General features: G+C 44.2%; 1 protein-coding gene and 1 long non-coding RNA gene across 2 annotated transcripts in view; one reads left to right on the top strand and one right to left on the bottom strand.

Moving 5' to 3' along the window:
• The window catches only part of PKD2L1 (polycystin 2 like 1, transient receptor potential cation channel), a 155,954-nt gene that overhangs the window by 97,605 nt on the left and 35,612 nt on the right, over nucleotides 1-22,737 (top strand). The window lies entirely within an intron of this gene.
• LOC121925206 lies at nucleotides 6,923-18,292 on the bottom strand. The gene is made up of 3 exons (XR_006102820.1): nucleotides 18,137-18,292; nucleotides 10,183-10,364; nucleotides 6,923-7,807 (listed from the first exon to the last, which is right to left on the bottom strand). It is a non-coding gene; the product is annotated as an uncharacterized LOC121925206 (long non-coding RNA).

Raw genomic sequence — 22,737 nt, 5'->3', positions numbered from 1 at the left:
AATGGCTCCTCATAGCCATCATACACAAAGCACCAGAACAGGAAAAAGGTGATCTGCTGGAAGGAATGTTAGCTGGCCAGTAGACACAACCTGCCTCAAGGCAAGCCTCTCCCCTCCTCTTGGAATTTCCTTGAGTAAGGCAGAATAGCTGTAGGAGTTCCAGCACTGGACTAGACTCCGGAAACCAGGATTTGAATCCCCACTCAGCTGGATGACCTTTGCCAATTCACATTCTCTGCCTCAGAAGAAGGCAAAAGCAAGCCCCCTCTGGACAAATCTTGCCAAGAAAACCCTGTGAGAGGGTCACCTTAAGTCAGAAGCTATTTGAAGGCATACAACACAAAACAGAATAGGGAAGGTGCTAGGGGGTCAGGCAACAGTAGGCGCTACTTCCTTTCCTCCCAAAGAAATAAACCAATCCTCCCCAAAGAAATAATTTGTTGCAGCAGAAGGTAAAAAGAATCTAGCAGTCCTTTTAAAACTAGCTGTCTTATATTTATCATGAGCTCTTGGGGATATCAATCTACTTCCTTGGATGCCATGCCTCAACAAGTCATTTGTTATCTTAGAATGTTCATGCTAAAATGTAAATCACTCTTAAAGGGGCTGTAGATTCCCTTTATCACTCCCTTTTTCCTTTTCATTTGTCCTCAAATGTGAGTTATAATTTCCCTCCTTCAGTATCTTTTCTTCCCTACAGAATGGTGAATCCAGTGGAGATTTAAAGCAGGAATTAAAGGCTCCCTAGGAAATGATTGGCCAGATTAAATACAGATTCTATGCATTGTACCCAGCACCTGTTAGGACCATTCACTGGCCTATATTCTAAGATTTCCTTTATTTCCTTTATTTTTAAAGTAAGTCCTAGCCCATCTGGAAGCAGAGATAGACTTCAGGAAAAAGGAGCCCTCTGGGAGAAGGAAGGGGGGGGGGGCTTCCTTTTGTTATTCAAAATGAACTAAGTTAAAGTAAATTGTACCAGCCTAAAGACAACTGAACTAGCCAAAAAGCCAGTTCAGCCAGCACAAAAGGCTTTTGGCTATTCTTATCCTCCTGCAGCCGGCACACCTTTGAGTTAATATAGTACCAATCCATTCCATATGCCAATGTAAGGAAAGCAAGGAAACAAAACAGCATCTATGAGTTGGACAGGAGTGTAGAACTGGAAACATTTATTTTAAAAAGTGGAAATAAAATATGGGAGGATGGTATTAAAGGGGAAACAGGTCTGCCACATTAGATAGTTACTTGCTTTGAATGCCTTTATGTGTGTGTGTGTGTGTGTGTGTGTGTGTGTGCGTGCCCTTACTGAAGAGAAAATAGACTTTTTAGGAACTTAGTTGTGTTAGCCTTTTGCAAGAAAAATGACAAAAGAATCTTGTGGTAGTTTAAAGATTAACACATTTTATTTTACATTATCTTTATTTATGGTATTGTACCCAACACTACTAGTAGTTGATGTGGGAGTAGAGGTACTATGGCCACCAGATTCACCAGCCACAGAAGAGAGATGCCAGAAGCACAAAACATTCCATAGAAACTAACCTTTTGTATCTGTTCCACACAAAACATCCAGAAAATGGCCAGGGATGCCAACTTTTCAGGAAGACAAGGACATTAATTATAGCAGATGCAGCAGAGTGATGCAAGGATCACAGACATTGTTCAGGAATCACTTCTTACTACCCATTGCAGGAAAAAATCTGTGTTTTGGGAAATAGCTCACAGCAGTAAGATTTTGGACAGCCATGCTTACCAAATTCACCAGTTATAGAAAAATAAAAGAGTGATGCAACAGGCCAGAAAAAAAATCATAATAGGCATTAGAGCAAAATCTCTATTCTAGAACATGGCCAAAAATACCAACTTTCTAGGAAACCATGTGTGAATGGGCACAAGGAGAAGTCCTGTGGGACCTCTGTGGCTGTTTGCATCACACCCATTTAAAGTTGTGTGTGCCTGTGAACTGGTAGGGTTTCCAGTTGGTAGGTCCCATCCTTTACAGAATACATATGTTGTATATAAATTAAACTGATAAGGTAACAAAATGCAAAGTTTCCCAAAATTACAAATAAACTACATAATTAGAAGCAGAAGATAACAAGGCTCTATTCTTTCCGCAAAAGTAAGACCAGAATTAAACTGTGGCACAGATCATAATGTCAAAAATTCCAGTAAAGATAATAATGCCAAAGAAGAACACCAAATCAATTGCCTGATGCAAATACAACCTGAAGAACATCCCTGTAAAATGTAAAGACCATGAACAGACAATTAAGAACAGACAAGAAAAAAAAAGGAAAAAGATGGCAGGAATAGGGACAGAATCCTGAATGCAACTTTTCAGCAACTGGTGTGCAGAGACAAAGAGAACTACTGTCAGACCTTTGTATCCATGGGGGATCCATTCTGGACCCCCTAACATGAGGACAAAATAACATGGGACCTCAAGTCTTATTGTTCCTAATGGTGGCATGATGCGGCTGCTACTGCGGCCATGTGCACATGACACTCTTGGGGACAATAGGGTTTGCTTTCCACAAGTCTTTATATCTGTGGACAGCAAGCCCCTAGATAGCGAGGCCCCACTGTACTATACTAACCCATGCAACATAATAGAAAATGACGATAAAAAAGATAAAGTACCTTGTCTGAAGGATCTGAGAAATAAAAAGGGAAATTTAAACCAAGAGTGACTAGCAGGAATCATACTACATGGTTAAGACGAATTAAAAAGATTATGGAAACAATAAATTGAAGAACTCTATATAAGAAGTGAATTGATGACAGATTACTAAACCATTTGAAGATGAATCCACTTTCCCTTTAAGAAAGTGAAGTGTAAGCTGCACTATATTTGTGTGGACTGCTATCTTGTGTGTGTAATTGCATTTTGCTAAATAAAACCTTCTTATTTCACCCAAAACCTGGAGTCCGCCCAGTGAGTACAGAAGGTCATCCAAGCCTTTCGGAAAGCTGATTTCCCCAACTTTCAAAGTATCACTGACAGCTGGTGGGGACCCCCAGTCCACCAACCTGTTCTTTGGGTAACAGATATGATATCCATCTTTAAATATCTGAAATGATGTCATATCGGAGCAAGCTTGTTTCTTCAGAGACTAGAACACAAACCCACGAATTCAAATTACAAGAAGAGAGAGTCCACTGTAATATTAGGAAGAACTTTACTGTAAAAGCTCTCTGACAGTGAAGCTGAGGGGCTGTTCAGACTACCTTTTAACCCAAATCCAAAACTGGATTAAAAGGGGGAAGTTCCCAATGGCGCCGGTTTTTACACATCAGGACTGGAGTTTTGCACACCAGATCTGGGGCAAATCCCCCTCTAAGTGGTTTTTCTGAAAGTAGAAGAGACAAGATGAGAACTTGTGCATCCATTTCTTTCAGCTTCCTGCCAAGAGTCTCGTAATCCTTTCTGATGTTCTGAAGGCTGTGTCTTGCAGTATCATTGGTTCCCACATGGACCAAAAGGAAGGGGTGTAGTTCATTAAGCTTGACCAGTCTTATCAGCCTGTCTTTGCTCCAGAGAAACAACACACCTCACGAGACATCTTGTCAGGCCTACAAATCACTGCTTCTGTACCCCTCAGCAAGGAGTTACCCCACTATGACCACACACCTGCTGTGAGGCTTAGCAGCGATTGTTCCCTCTGGTGGAACTCTTAGACTCCCCTGCTCTGTCCCTGAAGTCTGTCCATGCTGCTCTTCCTCATCCTCCTTGATAAGGGAAAAAGCTTCAAATCAATTCTCTAGCTGCAAGCTCCCAGGACAATCCCTTGTTGGCCTAGTTCTCTGTGTGACATTCCTCCAGCTGTCTGCTTTCTGTGTATGTGAAGTGACTTCCTCCGCCCCAGCAACTTCCTCTGTGTGGTCCCCAACCAAGACCATTTGCTCCGTTCTGCCCTGGAAATCCTCTTGCACCCTAATATGCTGAAATGTAGCTACTCTGGACTCCAGCTGCTGGACTTTCTCCTTCAAGAGTGCTACCAACTTGCACTTGGTGCATGTGAAGTTCCTCACATCTGTAGGCAAGAAGGCAAATATCCCACAAGTGTTGCAGGTGACTGCCTCAGTTCTGTCAGTGTCCATGCTGAGAAGTCTTAAGTACAGTGGTACCCCGGGATACGAATTACCCAGGTTACGAATTTTTCGGGTTACGAAAAAATCCCATAGGGATTTATTGTTTCGGCTTACGAAGGTTTCTTCGGGTTACGAAAAAACCTCGGCGCTATTTTCCGCCACCGGAGGGCAGCAGAGAGCTATTTTTCCATTAGCGCCTATGGCAATTCGGCTTACGAAGGTTTTTCGGGTTACGAAATTAGCCGCGGAACGAATTAATTTCGTAACCCGAGGTACCACTGTAATTATTGAAACAGGACTGTGGGCTTTCTCCTCAAAAAATCCTCCAGTAAACAGCAACGTTAAGGCCCCTGATGACCTGGCATTTTCACCAATCTCTGGCAGTGAGTTCAAGCAACTCAGCCTCTGCTGTAGTTCTCCTTGGATGAAAAAGGTGCGCTGCTCTGGGAGGAGTTATATAGAGATAGTCTGCTAGCCCCGCTCTGCTAGATGTGACTCACAGAAGCTCCACCCCCTCAGCAACAAGCACACTCTCCTAAGTATTTAAAAAAATCAAACACTCACCACTCAAAATGACTGCCCAGCTACTTCTCCTCTCTGTGGCAGGAACTGCTCTGGAAAGGCTCTGGGAGAAGCTATATAGAGCTAGTTTGCTAGCTCTGCTCCCTAGTGACTCACAGATGTGACTCATAGAAGCTCTACCCCCTCAGCAACAAGCACACTCTCCACTCAAAATGGCCACCCAGCTATTTCTCTCTTTCTCCTCTCTCTGGCAGGAACTTTCTCCATCTCTCAGGAGTGCTTTAATCGTACATTCTTGCATGGCAGGGGCTTGATTTAGATAGCCCTTGTAGTTCTTTCCAACTTTATGATTTTATTTATTTATGGGTTTGCAGAAACGGCATAGCTTCTTTTTTTAGCAGAGCTTGTTCCTCTATATTTTTTACTATTTTATTTTTAATAACTTTCTCCCAGAACAGACATCAAACAAATGTCTAATTTCCTTTCTCAGATGAATATTAGCTGGACCTTGTATTTTGTTTATTTTGAATTTGTCAGCAAGATCTATAACGGGGTAGGCAATCTTTTTGAGCCGGGGGCCGGGTTGCTGTCCCTCAGACAACTGGGGGGCCGAAGCCAAAAAATAAATAATCAAATAATTTTTTTAAAAATTAAATATATAAATAAACCAGGACAAATGTAGGACAAAATTTTCAACTGGAAGACACTTTTTTAAAAAAATGGAGGACACGTGAAAAAATTTGCTGATTTTTTTTAAAAATGTTAATATAAATGCATGTTTCTGAGGCTTCTATAGACAATTGCCCCCCAAAGGCCCCAGTGGCAATCGGCAGCAGGACCGGGCTGGGGCCGGTCCCAAGGCCTCGCCGGGCCGCATCCGGCCCACGGGCCGCAGGTTGCCTACCCCTGATCTATAACCTCATCCCTTCTCATGACTATCAGTTCCTCAGACTCCTTTCCTGAAAATAATACCTCAGTGTCTAACCTACATCTTCTGAAGATAAAAATAAAATAAAATAGTAAATGTTGCTCCTCTTCAGCTGTCCCTGGTACATGCATTTTCCACTTTAGCCCATGTTTTACAATATCATCCCCATTTGGACAATTCAAGTATCTTCATCAACATCCCCTAGGGTCAATGCAAGCTAGATGTTTCTAATCTGCTCTTGACTTTCCTCCAGGGTTCAGTCTAAAAGCTACTGTGCCCCCTTTTTGTAGATTAATCACAGGCTTCTTTCTGGAGCCCATCGCTCTTGTACAGCCTTGGCTTTCTCTAAAATGTTCCATCATCTAAATCCCTCCTCTCTACACACCAGCACATCCATCACTAAGATACCTTAGCTTCATCTTTCTACTAGCCCTGTGCATGTAACATGCCACATTTCAAAGTAAATGACCTTGGAGGAATGGCTTTCAGCATTCTAGTTAGCAACTAAATTTGGTTTCTAGAACCTCAGAGCTACATTTCTTTGCTTCAACCACTGACTATAACCACTTTGCCAAGATTCTAGATTATATGTGATGCTGGTAGTCTTTACATGAGGCAGCCAATTCACCATGCAAAAAAGTCAATTGCCTGTCTCTTTAACAATTGATCTACCAATGCCACAAGCTGTTCTGGAGTCACCATTAGTTCACCAGCAAAAACATCAGTTCCTTCTTTCTTCTGACTGATTATGCCCTTTTTCCATGAGAGCCTCATCTCTGTTATTGTAGAGGATCTGCCAATCTGAGAATGGGGCATCAAGTTCACATGTCTGAAGCTCTCAGCCACCCATCTGGCTTAGCTAGTCAGACATTTTGGTTTCAAAGCAATTAATTTGTTTCCTGAGGACCATGAACTTGCTGACATTACAGATACCCACAACATCTGTTGTATCATAGAATAGAATCATAGAATCATAGAGTCCATTCCCCTGCCATGCAGGAACTCTCAATCATAGCATCCCCGACAGACGGCAATCCAGCCACTGTTTAAAGACCTCCAAAGAAGGAGACTCCACCACTTTCTGAGGGAGTGTGTGCCACTGTCGAACAGCTCTTACTGTCGGCACGTTCCTCCTAATGTTGAGGTGGAATCTTTTTTCCTGCGGTTTGCATTCGTTGTTCCGTGTCCTATTCTCTACAGCAGCTGAAAACAAGCTTGCTCCATCATCAATATGACACCCCTTCAAATACCTTAACAGGGCTATCATATCACCTCTTAACCTTCTCTTCCCTAGGCTAAACATACCCACCTCCCTAAGTCTTTCCTGATAGGGCATGGTTTCTAAACCCTTCACCATTTTAGTGGTTCTCCTTTGGACACACTCCAGCTTCTCAACATCCTTTTTGAATTGTGGTGCCCAGAACTGGACACAGTATTCCAGGTGAGGCCTGACCAAAGCAAAATAGGATGGCACTATTACTTCCCTTGTAGAGGATACTAAAACATGGGAAACATTGCATTGATAGCCTATAGAAAGCAGGAGATGTAGTTAAAGGAAGTTTAAAACATAAAAAGCTAGAGGCATAGCTGAAATGGGATATGGCCCTCCAGTGTCCTATGGGCAGCCAATATGTACCCCAACCTGTAGACCTCTGCTTTAAAGCAACAGCCCTTCTCTCCTCCTCCCTAATGTAGTTGTGGCTTTCAGACATTTGGCATTCAACACTTGGAAGCCTAGCCGGCAGGGCCAATGGTAAAAATTGTGGGAGTTGTAGTCTACAACAGATAGAGGACAAAATGTTCCATCTCTGCACAAGTAAAATTCTTTTCACCATCTTTATTTTGGAACAATTGTCAATTTATTGCTGCAAAAAAAATTCAGAGTGAAGGTAGAAAGAAGCCACTTCAGTTACTCCTAAAAATGAATAGTGAGTCCTAAAATATTAACGATGGCCCCTCGGCTATATTGCTTAAAATGATTGTCCTGAGAAAGCATTTGTGCATCTGATGAAGTGCAAAGGAGAATGATAAACTTGTTATAATGGTTCTTTTTCTTAATTTTTGATACAACTAGTACAATCTGCCCTCCTGCAACAGTTTTAAAAGTTGCTTAAGAAAGTAATGACTATTTACAGGTATAGTTATAGAGTAGATATGAGTGAAGGGGGGATTGTATCTTTTTACCAGATCATGTGCAATATTATAATTATTCCTTGCAGGTTTAGCACCGTAGTCTTCATACATCAAACATCATCCTCTCTGAAACAAAAACACACAATAAAGCAAGATAATTAGTAAAGATATTTAGCTAGCATAATCAGAGTGAACTGAATTTTTTGACTATTTGTTCATTTTTTAAAAAAATAGCAGGAGGGGCATATGATAATTAGACTTTGGGGAGTGAGGAGGACAGTATTTTTCATGGACAAAGACATTTTTAAAATCTTTTTGTCCACTGGAGGGGTGCCGCCTAACATGGAATGCATAGGTTTATACTCCCTTGTAACAATTTGGTCTTTTGTATAATGATAGAGCTCTAAACCAGTAAACATTTGGATTGAATGCCTCTCAAGTTATTCTCCATGAATCATTGCAGATATACGGGGGCTATACACACAGAAACACTTACACACAAGGCACACCCCCATAAAACAAGATGGTGGCACCACTGGCAAGCAGGAACTGGCATTTTATAAATGGAAGGATCAACCCCCTTTTTAAAAAAAACCCTGACATCCTCAGCGGAGAAATTGCAGCTTCACTGTATTTTAATAAATTTAAAGAGCTGTACAACATGAGAAATTATTTGGGTACATTTCAGTCATATTTATCACTGAAGAAGCTGGTGTATTCTGAATTATATAAGCAGAGACTATGCTTCAAGACAAAGATGAGAAGCAATCAAAACCATAATTTCAAGAAACATTGCATCTGTTTATTTGATCACCTACTGCTTTTGCTCACAGCACCAATTTTTATCACCTCCAGCTTCATATTTGTTCCAGCTGTCCAAACAATAACAGATTGTCTAGTCTAATCCAATTTTTCCAGCTGTGGAAGTTACCCTGAGGACTAATAAAGGTAATTTTCCAAAGGGGTAGAACTGGTTGTCTATCAAAACAAAAATAACAGAGTCCTGTGACACTTTAAAGACTAATAAAATTAACATTTTTATGGAATGTAACAAGGTTCATTAGATGCTGTATATACATAGCAAGATTTTAGTAGCATTAGCTGCAGTTCTGAGTATGGCTCCCAGTTAATTGTCCCCTTCAGTAATCTTTTGCATTTAATTTTCCTCTGATTTCATTGTCTACAACCATGGGCACAGCCTAACCATATATACCCGAAATTCTGAACAACATACCATGCATGTGAGGAAGTGTCTTATAGTTCATGAAAGATTGTGTTCATCTTTGAAGGTTTCACAGAATTGTTTGCTGATAAAGATCTTTGCTCCTGAAATCATATTTTCTCTGAGTCTCAAGTTAAAGTGTTATTGTTGTTAAATGCCTTCAAGTCAACCCTGACACATGGATGAGACCTCTGGCATCTCTAGAGGCAATTTTGCCAGGACTCACTCCAAAGCTGTTTTAGGCACAGGTGGGATGTCAGCTTCCATTTGTGTTTATTTTATTTTATGTATTTGAGAGCCAGCAAGGTGTAGTGGTTTCAATATTGGACTAGGATTCTGGGAGACTAGGGTTCAAATATCCACTCAGCCACAGAAACCCACTGGGTGACCTTGGGCAGGTCCCATGTTCTCAGCCTAAAAGCGAGGCCATGTTAACCTCTTCCAAACAAATGTTAAGAAACCCCCATGATAGCTTCTTTTATGAGTGATGAATGCCTGAAAGCCGCACAACAACATTGGTTTTTATAGCAGGTGTGGATGACAGCATTCAGCACCACTCACAACACCTCCTTTCACCTTTATCAGGCTGTTTGGATGCTGGGGTTCCCCCCTCCAAGTCAAGTGATTGCCTAGTTGTGATGGGAAGTGATCAGGTGTGCTCCAACAGGCAACTGCAGGAAGATAAATTCATTCTCCTGGAGATCCTTGAGAAATCCAGGAGGTTGACATCTTGCTGTGCCAGGTGCTGAAGCACAGCTAGATGGTGACTAGCCATCCCCCCAGCCTCCAAAAGGCTGAGGGAAGAGCCCTAATACCAGTTAATGGTGTTTCAACAGAGCATCTAGCATCCTAGCCATTGTTACTAATCTTTCTTCCCAGAACACTGGAGCCATTCACCCATCACAGGTTTGGAAGAGTGGCTGGAGATACTCAGCTGACACTGTTCCATTTAGAAAAAAAATTAGCCTGCGAGATTATCAGACATACCAGTGAAATGAAACTGCATTCCATATTTCTATTCCTTTCTCACTATTCTGTTTACTATATGATTCCTAGAGAATCTGTGATAAAAACAACAACAAAATATGTGAGCACTTCTTATCAGCTCAGAGGCACACTCTCTTAAAAAGTTGTTTTGTATCAGAGATGGAAAGTAGTTTCCATATCTCCAAAACACTGGTCCCAGCAGTCCAAGAAATGTGACTCCAGGGGGCTGTGAAAATATCTATTTCATCATGAGTCCTTCAAACTAAAGGGTGGTCAAAAGGCAGCAACCCACCTGTGCTTGATTTTTTCGCTGATTCCTCCTATTTCTGGAATAACAGAGAGGTCAGATATATTTCCATTCTGAATGAGTAGGCTGTGAGCCCTGCTCCACCCAGGAAAATAATTCTTCATTTCTTGGTATGAGTTGAGCAAAACACTGGCAGCACCACAGGAGCAATGCTGTATGAAATACTCCTACATCAGGTGAAAAAGGAGATATGCTTATGTCAAATGTGCAGCTTGTAAGATATAACTGACGCTGCAGGCTATCACAAACAAATTGCTGGAATTCCATGACAAAGCTGGCCAGATTCATTTTCAAGACCCACTATAGGGTCTGCATAGTGTTATATAGAGGAAAGAACCATCCTTGAACTTGGAGACATCTGTAGATATTAATTTTTTCAGTGGCATTTCTACAACCATAATTTTAAACAGTATTATCTTGAAAAGCTATAGATACTCCCTGGAATCTGAATATTGTCCTATAGCTCAGTTTTTGTGGAAAACCTTTTAGAATTACATGGTTAAGAAATCATTAATATTCTGGGTTGTGTTTTTTTTTCCATTTCAAACAGATTTCTGACTGATTTGTATTTGCTACATATATTGTTTTCTTTTCCCCAGACAAATTAACAGTAAAAATATTTGAACTGCAAGCACTGACAAGGCAAAATGTTTGGTTTGAGAACTACATATTGGTTGTGAAATAACTTCTAGAAGACCCAGTAACACCTTTTGGTCTGCATACTTGTTCTGCCAAAAACATGATTATACAATAAAGGAAAATGGAAGAAAGAGTGCCTCTCCAGCAGAATTAAGCAAAACTAATGAAGAAGAGATAAAAGCCTTTTGTAGATAATATGTTTTACAATAACAAATTCTTCTTTGTTATTTTTCCAACCCCAGTCCCCCTCCCCCTAGACATCAAAGCATATTGGGCTTATTCATGGTTTCTTGGAATTTTTCAGTCTTTGGAAATATGTGCTTGGTTCTTTCTGTACTGTAATTAATATTCACAACTAGGTGAAATATGTATAAATACATTTATACTAGGAACACTTTGTACAGGTACAGAATTTTGTTGTACAGTCAGCCCTCCACATTTGATTATTCACGCATTATATGCTGCCATCTCTGCTTCTTTCCTAATGCCATTTTTAATAGGGTTTGCATGCCTCACAAGATCTGAACATGTGTCAAGGCTTATAAGCCCCTATTAAAAATGGTGTAAGGTAACAGTAAAGGTGGCAGCAAGCCCCACCAGCTTGCACACTTCTGCCCTACAAAGGAACTGTGATGTTCCAAAGGCATCCACAGTGGGTTGAATCAGCAGATCATACTTTTTGTGTGTGTGAAATATGTCTCTGAAGGGCCTAGAGTTATTTGCGTTTTTTCCACTTTTGTAGGGGTCCTGTGCCCGTAACCCCAGTGAATGAGGAGGGCTTGACTGTACATTTGAACTAGGGAAGAGTTTGAGGAAATCAAGTTTAATTAATAATACGTCCAAACATTATGAGCTGACCAAATTAATATCCCACATCAAGTAATTGTGAAGATTAACCTGCAAAATGATTTATGTGCTCTGAAGAACAACCATAAACAGTACTATGCCATTTGAAAGCTTGTAAGAATTGTGAGTAATGTGAGGTCTTTGTGGGAAGCACAGATGGAAATAACTGGATCAGCAGATTTTGAAGCTCAGTATGGGGAAGAAGAAGACTTGAGGGACAAAGAAAGAGTGGGCTCAGAAAAAAGCAATATAGATCATTTCATAGATGACTAGAAACACAACACTAAGAAACTAGATAAGAACACAATTTCTAGTCATTTAGCAGCTGCGTGAATTCAAAAAAGGCATAACAGAGGAAGGAAATGACAGTTGGGTGGCAACTAAAAGGCTGGATTCTTTTCCCAACTTCAACATTGTCCTGCTTTATGACCTTGACAGAGTCATATCATTTTGTTTGTGCAAGCTAAAATATGGGGCCTGTCTCACAGGGGATCTTTCCTGTTTTCTGATTCTATAAAACATGTCAGTTCAAATGAAAAATTAAACTGGTGTTTTAAAAACAGAACATCCTGTATAATGTCCCTATGTTTATTAAGATTTCTCCACAGACCCAAATCACAGTCTTTTGCCAAGATTCATAAGATGGTTGAAATTGATGGGGAATTTTGGAACAGCTCCCATAATTAACACACTTTTGTTTGTGTATTTGCTCATAAGTGAGTCCACAAATGAATCCAAATTCCTGCACCATTGCAACTTTTTTTTTCTGAAGGGGTAGTCATCTATCAAGTAGTTTAAGCATGGAAAATTAATTCCATCCTCCCCTACAACCAAGGCAACTATTCCAAGAAATGTCAGAAATGATCCTGAGATATAGCAAGACTGAGGAAGGGGAAACTCCATCATCCCAAGTGGATGTTTATTCATCTTGCTGGCCAAGGAATGCAACTGAGACAGACTGCTCTTCTGGAAGAAAGACAGAGGAAACAAAATTGAGTAAATTTCTTGGGAGAAACTTCCCACCCCTCCACTATAATGGGCTCTTGATATACACTAGAATTTGGTTCCAGTACATCCTGTGCATACCAAAATCCGTGGATGCTCAAGTCCCATTATATACACAGGCATAGTAAAATTGTTGTTCACTATCCTTTAATCATCTTAGACTCATGGCAACCCTTTGTATGAAACCCCTTGTCCTCATCTTCTCTTCTCAGGTCCTGCAGGCCCAAGCCTATGTCAACCATGATCAAGTCAAACCTTTTGGCACATGGTATTCCTCTCTATCTACTACCTTCCACCTTTCCTAGCAGTAGAGAACCATTATAATTCTTCATATTCAGTTCTGACAGCATACTCTTGTTATGAGTACAAGTTACGCATCAGGACAATCACATGTAGTGGCATCTCCATTTCTTTGAGAACATTCCATAGCTTTTTGTGGTGTATGCAATCAAAGGTGTTGCTGTAGTCAATAAAACATATGTAAATCTTCTTTTTGAATTATCTGGTGCACTCCATTATCTACTGTATGTTTGCAGTTTGATCCCAAGTGCCTCTTCCTTTCCTCTGGGATTTCTCACTCCATGAGCCCATTCCCACTATGGTTTAAACCGGATCATGTCGAATCCAGTTTAAACCACTATGGTTCCCACATGAGAATCGATTCCTAAGTGGGGGCCAGGGGCTTCTCTCATTTAATCTGTGTCAAAAAGGAGCTGGGTTTCCCAGCTCCTTTTTGGGCAAAATCATTTTATTTTACAATAAATCGATTCAGTCCAGTGGGAACACAGGGCTGATTTGAATCCGCCCTGGCAGCCCCTCTCTGACCCGGCCATGCCTCCCACCCATATCTCCTTCCTTCCTTCCTTCCTCTCCTCCTCCTCCTTCCCTCTTGCTTAGGGGCCCCGGCGGTGGCGGCGGCAATGGAGGCTTTCAGGGCTCCCTCCGCTACCTGCTTTGGCTTCCTTGCCTCAGTCTGTTTTTCCTGCAGCAGCAGCCGCAGAGAAGACTGCCAGCCTGGGCTCATTGGACATCTGTGTATTGGCTCCATTTTTATTTATTTTTTTTGGTCATTGTATCATGGTCATGTATTATATTCTCCTTCAGATCATAGATCGTCCGCATCTTTGGTTTAAGTTTCTCTTTGATTTCTCAGATCTTGTGGGAGAGGTCTCTTGTCCTTCCTTTATGTTGTCAACTTCTATTTCTCTGCATTGATTGTTGTAGTAATTCTCTTTATCCTTTTACAGTAATTGTTGGACAGTAGTATGCATGATTCTGTGTTTCTGTCTCCCTTTTCTTTTGCTTCTCATCTTTCTTTAACTACCTGAAGCATTTCATCTGATATTCATTGTTACTTCTCCTTCTTTTTGGCGATAGATATCATTTCCCCACATTCCTCTTTTAATATGTCCTTGAATTCTGTCAATAATTCTTCTCATTCCCTGTTGACTGGACTTACTAATGCAAATCTGTTTCTCACACTTTCTTTAAATTCTATTGAGATGTTCTTTAGTTCATATTTTGGCATGGTGATTGATTTGGTATTTTTTCTTCAGCTTTATTCTAATTCTGGATATTAGTAGTTCATGGTCTGTGCCCCCACAATAGAGTTTCTCCACCTTCTGTTTCCTGTTATTGTAAACTATTTGGTGTTTAAATTTACTATCTGGTGATGTCTACATGTACAATCTTCTCTCTGGATGCATGAATATAGTATTTGTGATAAACAGATTGTTGGTCTCACAACTGGACTCTGTCATAGAAATTCTCAATTTCTTCTTTTTCTTCTTCTGTCTCTGTGGTTGGTGCATATACTTGAATTATGGCGATGTTTATTGGTTTTCCTTGAAGTCTTATTGGCATGATTCATTTGGACTTTGCATTATATTCTTTGCTTGATTTTGCTATGTCTTTCCTCACTATTAATGCTACTAAATTCTTTCTTCTTTTTTCATTTCCTATGTAGTTATCTGACTCAAAATGTCCCTTTCCTGTTCATACAATTCACTGACTGCTAGTACAGCTATGTTTATGCGTTCCATTTGTTTCTTTCTTTTTTACTGTCTAGCTTCCCTTTTCTCATGCTTCTCATGTTCCATGTATCTATAACACGTGTGGCACTGGTTTGGACCTTCTCTTTCTTATTCTTTTTTTATTACTGAATATATCTCTGCATGGTTTCCAATTTTGTTTAGTTCTATTATGTCCATATCTCTGTTTGTGCTTACCCTATGTTCTGCCTTTTTAGCTTACTGTTTGTGTCCTGTCCCTAACTCTTGTTCTGTTCTGTATTGCCTCATCCTGCAGTTTTCTTGGTGAGAGGTTATTGCAAGGAGGTTCACTTTTGCCTCCCTCCATGCAGTACTAACATGTGCTAGTTATGGTGTCACTGCTGGAGTGTAGGAAAGATCTTTTACCAGTGTCACCCACTACTACTGCTGCTGCCCAGTAGTTGTTTTTCACCCCCACAGGATTTGTTTCAGGTCTCCCTCTTTCTTTTCCCTTCAGATTCTTCCCTCTCACTATGATATTCATATAAAGTATATAAAATGACAAAATTAAGGTTTGATTTTTGGATTTTTAAAAATATATATTTTCAAGCCATAAATGGTTAAATTCTTGGATGCAGAATGTGTGGATGCAGGAGGCCTAGTGTATTTAAATAGCACAGGTGGCTGGGGGCGTATATCTCTAATGTACACAAGACACTGGAATAGCACCATTGTCTGTACCAGTCTGGAAGCAAGAGTCCCCTTTGGATGTCAAGCCTTCTTTACTCATTGAGAAAGAGTTCTTAATGGGGGGGGGGGTTTGAAATAAATATTTTAATTATATAGGTTTGAAAGGCTTGGAATTGAATAGGACTCAGTCTGCTGCTGTGTGGCACAGACAGAGGTAATGAGGGGTCAAGCTTGAATCTGACAGAGTTTCCAACTGGACCAAAGTGAGAGTGCCCAAGGCGGGTTACAGACCGCCGCCGCACTTGCTCCGTGAGGGAGCTGTAGCAGCCACACCGCGCGGCTCCCGCGCGGAGCAAAAAAGGAGCTCCAAAATGGAGTTCCTTCTTGCGATGTCATAGGCGCCGCGACACGTCTGGACGCTATGCGTCCGATACATAAACATGGCGGCCCCCATGTGGAAGGGGCGCCGCCATGTTGTACGTATGGAATACGTACTAGGGTTAGGGGGGTGCGGAAGCACCGCCATTTCCTAACCCTGATACGTATTCCATACGTATTTTTTGGCGGTCTGTAACCCGCCCAAGTGAGCATATTTATGGAATGAACTATGTCTTGAGACAGTTTGAATGGATTTCCCAGGAATCCCAGAAACAATAGAATTCCTAACTGTTTGATGTTTTTAACTTCAGAGTTAGAAAAGGAATATTTTTGGTTGATGGTGGTGTCATTGATTTAATCAAGCAGGACAAACCCAGATAGTTTGTGGCAGTATTTCCATTGGGAAATACAATGGAGGCTAGCAGAGAAATTGGCTTATGGCTTTAGGCTGGTAGACTTGTTTGTCTTTGACCTTCAAGAGGAAATGCACATAGCAGGGAGTTGGGAAGAAGCACTACTTGCATGCCAGTGGAGCTTTGAAAGCTTGCAACATGTATATTGTGCATTTTGGTTAGCCCAATAAAGGTATCACTGTTTGCTAGATTTTTGATGTTATTAGATTTGCTATATGGCCAACACGGCTACCCCAGAGTGTTTTCTGGATTTCAAGATACCACATTATAACCACCACAGGGGCATCCTAAAGAGAGAGTCAGTGGACTGGAGCCTTCCTATTCAAGGTTTCTGCCTCCAACAAAGGTAAAACATTTTTTTTTCTAAAACTGGGACTGCATTGGCATGTTTTACCTCAACACTAGCTGGTGAAAAAACATGAAGACCTCTTGAGAAATTGAGTGTCCTCTGTCTAACAAAGGGACCTGTGACCTCACAAAGGATGGAGACATACTGGATTTGCAAAGGAAGTATTGTGTGTGTGTGTGTGTGTTGCAAATGGAAGTTAAATTTCCTGGACTTTGAGAATCTCCCAAGTGACCATATGGCCAGAAGAAGGTGCCAGCCTTGATACCCCTCCATATCATCTGAACTAAGAACAAAAACACCAAAATGCAGGTCTAGCACTAATATCTTCATTTCCCCCCCTCCTATATGGTTTTTAATACCTTGCCTGATGAAGAAGCCATTAGAGCCTCAAAAGCTTGCAAGATGTATATTGTGCATAAAGGTATCACTGTTTGATGAATTTTTGATGTTATTGGATTTGACGCATTCAGTTACATAGATCTTTTCCACATGCCCTCTGGTGTTATGTGACCACTCATGAGAAGTTCACATAGCACAAACAAAATGCCCACTTCATAATTTGCTGAATGGCGAGTAGAGGTTCCATTCTCTGCCTTGAGTTAAGAGCTTCATGTCCCAGAGCTAGTGCTGCACTATGGACCTTATCACATGTGGGGGGTTTGCAGCTCAGATCCGCAGTCACTCCTGTTCTAGCAATGCAAAGTGTGATTTTTTTCACACCAGATCCAGAGTCACTCCTGTCTAGCAATGCGAATTAAGGTTAAAACGTGATGTTTTACCACACCGGGTTGCCTTTCTGTTGCCTTTCCGAAGTGAGGGGGAAGAGAAGTCAATTTGATTCCAAGCAAGTCACATGATGCAGATTCAAGCACACCAGAGCATACTTTGAGGGTTCAACGATTCGAATCGGCCCCCTTGCATGTGCTCAGTGGGGCTCTGGATGTTGCCCTCCTTCTCTGCCCCCTCCTTAGCTGTCATCCTTCGTGGGGTGAAGAACCAGTCGGGGGATGATGGGATAGGTTGCTGGGGTCAGGATTGGGAGGCAGGGGCAGTCGAGGGATGATGGGATAGGTCACTGGGGTCAGGATTGGGAGGCAGGGGCAGTCAGAGGATGATGGGATAGGTCGCTGGGGCCAGGATCGGGAGGTAGGAGAAGGCAGGGGATGATGGGAATGATGGGTTGGGTTTCAGGGTGGCAGAGGGGGCGAGGGAGGGGAATGAGGAGCAGAGCAGAAGCCAGGGGGATGACATCACAGTGCTTTTCCACACCAGACCAATTCGCAATGCAATCAAAGAGAGCCTGGAAGCGAATTCTCTGAAGTCACTTTTTTTCTGGTTTTACCAAAATTAGGGGTCACTTTGGAATCACTGCTGAAGCGCCTCGCAAGGAGCTCCATAGAAATCAATGGTGTCTGATAACAAGTCACTTTACGACGTGAACCGCATCGTTGGAAGGGCAGTCACGTAGGAAAGTGTGCCGGAAGGGCCAGAAAACCACCCAAAAGCTCCGTGTGATATACCCAATGACAGGCAAGACTGGGACAGAAAGAAAAGATGGGATGGTGTAAGTAAGAGGAGAAAAAATAATAGAGTTTGGTTAGGTGGGGCATACAAATAGACTTTGTTACCTCCTTTAGTTGGCTTGTTCTCTGTTCCTTCTGTAAACCACAGATTTCTTTCTGTAATTTAGATTGTGTTCTGTGTAGCTGTCCAATTTTTTCAACAAGTTGGCAGATGTGCTCTAGGTAACCCAAGCCTGAACCATGTCCTTTGGTATTTCCTTGGGTTACCTACAATGAAAAAGAAAATAAAAGCCTATTGGATATTTTCAGTGAAAGAGAAAAATATTATTTCTGGCGGAATAAATTGTAGCTTATATTGTAAACCCCTACACTGCATTTAAGGGCACATCCATCAAGAAATCTGCTCAAAATGAGCTAAATGTGGCCAAATTAAGACTAGCACTTTGGAGTTGCCCCATTAAGCAAACAGGTACTGCTTCAATTGATAATTAAAACCACACAAAAGAACTATCCACATAGGCCAAGAGTTTTGCCATGCACTAAACGGGATGGATAGCTAAAGAAATGCAGGTAGGAAGGAAAAACAACCAAAGCACTGCACATTTCCATACCATTCCACATAGATTTATACGTCAGGAACTCACAACAACAGTGGTAAACATACAGTGATGACTAATTCTACACTACAGTAAAACAGCCAATATTTTAACGTGGTACCTCGGATAGAAACCCAGTGTACGAAATTTTCGGGATACGAAAAATCCCATAGGGAATTATGTTCCGGGTACGAATGTTTTTTCGGGTTACAAAAAACTTTGGTGCTTTTTCGGCTTTTTCGCACGGAATCGCGCTTTTCCCCATTAGCGCTATGGCAATTCGGCTTACGAAGGCTTTTCGGGTTACGAAAGCGCGCGGAACGAATACTTTCGTAACCCGAGGCACCACTGTAGTTCTGTAGGTAAGACCTCTGGGTACACAAAACACTTAGCAGGAGGGGAATAGAATCATGGTGGATCTCCCTTGTTCAAGCTCTTGAAGAAAGCACACAAAAGGGTGTGAGCAAAACGCAACCCTTCAGATGTTAAACTGTAATTCTTATCTCAATCACTTTGAGTGTTTTGCTGAGGCTGGGAGATGTAGTATAAGAAAACGGGAGTGACACACTTTCTCCCCCCCATTCTAAGGTATAAACATACTGTGTATGGAGAAGGATTCCTACATGCAGATAGATACTTGCACAGAAAACCTGAATACACTTTGGCTCTAGAAGAAGTGGGTGTTAAGTCAGGGCTCATACAACAACACTATCTTCCAGTTCTCCTCCTGTACACTATGGGCAAGCAGTGACATGACCAAGACTTTAACTGAATGAAATACAATATTTTGAACAGTGTAAAAAAATTAAATTGACAGACTGTGACATATTCTAAGGAATGTAACCTGAGTACTTGTATAATGTCTCATAATGTGCAGCATTTGTGGAAGGACGTATCCTTCCACAAATTTGCTAATCAAAATATCATGGGGGACTTATTGAAATGCTTGTTGAAATCCAGATAAATGGCATCTACAGCATCATCACCATCTACAACTAGTGGCCCAATCAAAAAAAGATAAGATTAGTTTGGCAGGATTTGTTCTTGACAAAACCATTCGGGCTGCTACTAATACTGCATTGTCATCAGAACCTGCAAACAGACTCTGCTTCTGATAGTGACTGTCCTGCAGGGTGTTTCTTCACTGTTACAGTCCTTTTATTTTTTGCTGGCACTTTCTTCCTATTGGTTCTGTAGAATGTTCTCCCTGGTGTTCGGTCCAGGGAGTCCTTGTGTTCGTGGTGCATTGAGGGTCTCAGTGCATAGGTGTAGTATGCTGACCTTTTCTTCCAAGACTAGGGAGATTATCATACCCAGGAATCTAAAAGACGAAAATGGATGACACGCCCCCCACTGCCCTCCTCGCCCAAGGGAACACCGCCGCCGCCGCTGCCGGCTGCTGGGACTGTGCCGTCGCGGGCGGCCTCCTCCCGGTGGTTTCGAAGGTGCGCAGTGCGCACCGCCCCGGGAGTGCCGCCCGCGACTGGGGAACTCAGCGTTGGGGACCCTGCTTGAGACTCTGGGCTCGGCCTGGCTTTGGCGATTGGGCGGCCAGGTGCGAGAGGGGCCCTTTAAGACTCTGGGGGAAAGTTTGGAGGAGCCCGCTGGGGAGAGCAGGGGGTACAAAAGCGGGAAGCCGGCCCTCCGGACACGCCCCCCACTGCCTCCTCGCCCAAGGGAACAACCGCCGCCGCCGCTGCCGCTGCTGGGACTGTGCCCGTCGGGCGGCCTCTCCCGTGGTGTTTCGAAGGTGCGCAGCTGCGCACCGCCCCGGGAGTGCCGCCCGCGACTGGGGAACTCAGCGTTGGGGGACCCTGCTTGAGACTCTGGGCTCGGCCTGGCTTTGCGATTGGCGGCCAGGTGCGAGAGGGGCCCTTTAAGACTCTGGGGGAAATTTGGGAGGACCCGCTGGTGAGAGCAGCGGGTACAAAAGCCGGGAAGCCGGCCCCGGACACGCCCCCCACTGCCTCCTCGCCCAAGGGAACACCGACGCCGCCGCTGCCGCTGCTGGGACTGTGCCTCGTCGGGCGCCTCCTCCGGTGGTTTCGAAGGTGCGCAGCTGCGCACGCGCCCGGGATGGCCGCCCGCGGACTGGGGAACCAGCGTTGGGGACCCTGCTTGAGACTCTGGGCTCGGCCTCGCTTTGGTGATTGGCGGCCAGGTGCGAGAGGGGCCCTTTAAGACCTGGGGGAAAGTTTGGGAGGAGCCCGCTGGTGAGAACAGCGGGTACAAAAGCCGGGAAGCCGGCCCCCGGACACGCCCCCACTGCCCTCGCCCAAGGAACACCGACGCCGCCGCTGCCGCTGCTGCGACTGTGCCCGCGTCGGGGCCTCCTCCCGGTGGTTTCGAAGGTGCGCAGCTGCGCACCGCCCCGGGAGTGCCGCCCGCGGACTGGGGAACTCAGCGTTGGGGACCCTGCTTGAGACTCTGGGCTCGGCCTGGCTTTGGCGATTGGCGGCCAGGTGCGAGAGGGGCCCTTAAGACTCTGGGGGAAAGTTTGGGAGGAGCCCGCTGGTGAGAGCAGCGGGTACAAAAGCCGGAAGCCGGCCCTCCGACACGCCCCCCACTGCCTCCTCGCCCAAGGGAACACCACGCCGCCACTGCCGCTGCGGGGACTGTGCCTCGTCGGGCGGCCTCCTCCCGGTGGTTTTCGAGGTGCGCAGCTCGCACCGCCCCGGGAGTGCCGCCCGCGGGACTGGGGAACTCAGCGTTGGGGACCCTGCGACGCTGCGCACCTGCGCAGTTGCGCAGCCTCAGCGGGTGCAGGAGGCTAGAATAGCCTTAGGCAGAGGATGCCTACAGGGGCTGACCTCTGCTCCATCAACAGTCATTGGAGGGTGGGGGAAGGAGTGGGATACGGGGGATGCCTGGGCCGGGATAACACCTTGGTGGCGGGGCCCCAATTGAGGTTGTGTGGGGCAGGGGGAGGTATGGCGGGGGGAGAAGGGACTTTCGTTCCAGGGGAAGACGGGATAGATGCATCAATCTATCTCGCCTTCCGGTCCCCCTCCCAACCTGAAGGACCGGAGGGTCACTCCAACCGTGGCACAACCCTGTCGCTGCTCCTGTGCAAGTGCAGGTCATCAATAACAAGACCCACATCCTCCAGGATCCCTGGAGGACTCTAAGTGTGACCTGGCTTGCATTACCGAGACCTGGCTGGGCCTGAAGGGGATGCTGTGTGGGCTCAGGCCTCCCTGCCGGGTATCGGTGAAGGACCAGCGCAGGTTAGGTGGGCGGGGGGGGGGGTGTGTGGCCTTGGTACATAGGAACACCGTGTCCCTCACCAGGAACCACCCTCGACAGACCACCCACATCGAGTGTATTTACCTGACCCTAAACTAGGGACAGTCTGGGATCTGTTAGTGTATCGGCCACCCCGTGCATAGCGGACTCCCTTAACGAGCTGACACAGCTGGTTGCTGAGCTGATGCTGGAGACGCCAGGCTCCTTGTCCTGGGTGACTTCAACATCTCCCTCCACGGCCAGCTAGTTCCATCAGGTGGGCTCGGGAATTCATGGAGACCATGGCGGCCATGGGCCTGTCCCAGCTGATACAGGGTCCCACGCATTGTGCGGGTAATACTCTTGATTTGGTCTTCGGTTCGGAGGCGGAGATCCGTGGGGAAATAGCTAATGTTTCCCCCTTGTCATGGACGGACATTTCCTGGTAGAGGCGAAAACAAGGCCTCTACCCAGATCCCCCCCGGGGGTGGCGGACCGATTAGAATGGCCACCCTCGAAGGCTGATGGAACCTGAGAGGTCCAAGAGGCCTTAGAGGGGCTCACGGTTGGAATGCGGCGACCCTGTTGATGCCCTCACCGGTCTGGAATACCGGCCTATCAGGGGCTATACACAGAATCGCTCCCAAGCGCCCTCTCAGGCCCGCTTCCAAACGCAAGCCCTGGTATACGGAAGATCCCGGGCGAGGAGCGGGTCTGCGACGGCTAGAGTACCGTTGGCGGAAACACCTCGCTTAAATGACAAGACCTCCTAGACCAACTGTAGAGGACTACGGAGAGGCAATTCGAGCAACAAAGAACTCGTTCTATGGTGCTCGTATTGCGTCCCGTGAGTCGCGTCCGGCAGAGTTGTTCAGGGTGGTCAGG

The sequence above is a fragment of the Sceloporus undulatus genome, chromosome 3 (genome assembly GCF_019175285.1).
Source record: "Sceloporus undulatus isolate JIND9_A2432 ecotype Alabama chromosome 3, SceUnd_v1.1, whole genome shotgun sequence".
NCBI classification, from domain to species: Eukaryota; Metazoa; Chordata; class Lepidosauria; order Squamata; family Phrynosomatidae; genus Sceloporus; species Sceloporus undulatus.
The sequence above is the reverse complement of the archived record's forward strand: the minus strand, read 5'-3'. Positions and strand labels throughout refer to the sequence as shown.